Source organism: Schistocerca cancellata, chromosome 8 (assembly GCF_023864275.1).
Source record: "Schistocerca cancellata isolate TAMUIC-IGC-003103 chromosome 8, iqSchCanc2.1, whole genome shotgun sequence".
Classification (NCBI taxonomy): Eukaryota; Metazoa; Arthropoda; class Insecta; order Orthoptera; family Acrididae; genus Schistocerca; species Schistocerca cancellata.
The window spans coordinates 602,124,357-602,127,259 of record NC_064633.1 but is presented as its reverse complement, the minus strand read 5'-3'; the positions used below and the strand labels follow the sequence as shown (position 1 = coordinate 602,127,259).

Here is a 2,903-nt window from a genome sequence, read left to right as displayed (position 1 = left end):
TCTCTCTTTTCCACTGTGCTCGTAAATGTTTCAAAAGTGTATATGACGGTAGTATCTGTTCCCGAAAGAACAGTTACCATGGATGACCATGCAGCTTTGCTAGAAATGAAATGATAATTAAATGGACACCCTAGCTGCAAACAGGCATTGATGTACTTCATTGGGACATGTTGAAAATGTGTGCCCCGACCGGGACTCGAACCCGGGATCTCCTGCTTACATGGCATACGCTCTATCCATCTGAGCAACCGCGGGCACAGAAGATAGTGGACAACATGTCCACACCACTACATTAGTAGCGCGCCTAATAGATGATTGCCCATCATACTCATTACTCGTGGTAGATTAATCTACCAAGTCCTGTACGAGTTCGGGCATAGCGTGTGCGTTCGCACAAGAAGGTCAATGGCCAGGAAGCCATATTTTAACTATGCGTCTGCCATGTAAGCGGGAGATCCCGGGTTCGAGTCCCGGTCGGGGCACGCATTTTCAACATGTCCCCAATGAAGTACATCAACGCCTGTTTGCAGCTAGGGTGTCCATTTAATTATCATTTCATTTCTAGCAAAGCTGCATGGTCATCCACGGTAACTGTTCTTTCGGGAACAGATACTACCGTCATATATAGTTAAAATATGGCTTCCCGGCCATTGACCTTCTTGTGCGAACGCACACGCTATGCCCGAACTCGTACGGGGCTTGGTAGATTAATCTGCCACGAGTAATGAGTATGATGGGCAAACATCTGTTAGGCGCACTACGAATGTAGTGGTGTGGACATGTTGGGAATGTGGATCTCACGGGGAGCGTGCAAGGGATAAGTCCCTGCAGACGCACTATCCTCTGTGCCCACGGTTGCTCAGATGGATAGAGCGTCTGCCATGTAAGCAGGAGATCCCGGGTTCGAGTCCCGGTCGGGGCACACATTTTCAACATGTCCCCAATGAAGTACATCAACGCCTGTTTGCATCTAGGGTGTCCATTTAATTATCATTTCATTTCAAAAGTGTACCTGATGCAAATTTGAAGTGCAGTTCTATCGTTTTGTACGAGCACTGTTTCTTTTTATGGAGGCGATATCTGCTTTTCGTTACTTACTTTACAGTGGGAGTAATAGTGAAAGAAGAAACTGGTGCTGCTGTGTTCACGTTTTATTTCTTACACTGTGTTCTATAAAAGTTACGGTTGAAGGAACACACACACACACACTTCTTGCACAAGTGTTTATGTACTTGTGTTGCAGTGATTGTGTAGATCAGTGTTTTATTTTACGTATGTTAATATGAAATGTTACTCAGAAGCGTTCATTCGTCACAGCACAAATTTTAACACAAACAGACAGACAAATTAGTTAATTAACTGTTTGTTTTGTCCCGGCGAAAAGGTACAGGAGATAAAACCGTGAAATATCTCGCAGCACGCGCTGTTATCGGCGATCCCCGTGGTTTACCTTTGATGTGCCGTTCCACGTAACTCTGTTGCACGATTTACGGATTTTCGCTAAATCGTTCTGAAAAGTATCGTTCGTGTAATGACTGGCTCATGACGTGCCTAACAGCTGATTACGGAGAGACACACAAACGTCATGTGTGAGTCGCGTTGAGCGCCGTGTTGGATATTTCGTGATCCTTCCAGCTAACAGTAACGGATTCGCCGAATTTAAGCGTTAACAAGCAGTTGTCAATAGAGATTCGCACTGCGGCATTGTGTCGCTTTCGTACTCGTTGGTTACTGAGGCGTTTTTAATTCACTAGTGCAGGCTGATAACTTTTCTATTTCTCTAACTGTGTCAATAAGAGCAAGCGGTATTCCTGGATGTTTTGGAGATGGTTACAACGCACATCGTGTTGTTCAGTCTGATAGTAAATAGGATTAAAAAATCTTACAGCTAAATGCACCCATCACACGGTTTTTTATTTTGGGAAATAATCAAAATGGCTCCAGTTTTCTTACACTGATACTGAAATCAGCGTGAAAAATTATACTATTTAACTCCACATCCATTTCATAGGTTAATATATTCCAATGCCATTTCAATATTATTTATAAAGTAAATTTGTCATAAACTAAATCATATATGCTTTTTGTGCCGTACATTGCCATAAAATATTATCTTTTGTTTTGTACAGGGTGCGGCGCGGGAACTTCCTTATTTTTAAAAAATCATAAATCAGAAAGTATTAGAGACATCAGTTTAATTCTTTATTCTTTACAAAGAGTAACATCTAAAGTTTTGTTCCATTAAGTTTTGAAAATGATATCTTTAAGGTGGCTCCCGTTCTGGTCAGTGCATTTGGAGAGTCGAAATCTGAAGTTTCGATTCACTTTTTCCAACATGTCTCTGTCGATGTTGGCAGTAGCAATTGTTCCGTAGCTCAGGCAGGCTCTGCGGACAATTGGCAAACACAGAAGATCTGAGACAGCCCCATAAGAAAAAGTCGCATGGCGCTAAATCTGGCGAGCTTGCCGGACACTGGAGATGGCCTCTCAGAGAGATGAGGCGGCCGGGGAAGTGTTCGCGCAGCATGGTCATCGATTTTCCTGGCGTGTGAGGTGTGGCGCCAACTTGCTGGTACCAGACATCACCCACATCCATTTATTCAAGTTGTGGAAGAAAAAAACTGTTCAATCATCTGAAAATAACGCTCAGAAGTGACCCTCACTCCCGTATCGTTCTCTTCGAAACAACCCAGAGGCTTCAGATAGGGCACACCAAACAGGCAGACGTTGTGTATGCAGCGGCTGCTCGTGAAATTCCTGGGGATTCGTGCCACTCGAATACAGCGTGTTTTGTTCATTCACGCAACCAGACAAATGAAAATGTGCCTCGTCGCTTCATGAAGCAGCTCATCGGTCAAGAGACAGACTCACGTGGATGAAGCTCGTGCACCACCGACAGTTTA

General features: G+C 43.8%; 1 non-coding gene across 1 annotated transcript; it reads left to right on the top strand.

Moving 5' to 3' along the window:
* The first annotated feature begins 847 nt into the window (after positions 1–847).
* On the top strand, positions 848–922 carry Trnat-ugu (transfer RNA threonine (anticodon UGU)). Its single transcript has one exon. It is a non-coding gene; the product is annotated as a tRNA-Thr (tRNA).
* Positions 923–2,903: the final 1,981 nt, after the last annotated feature.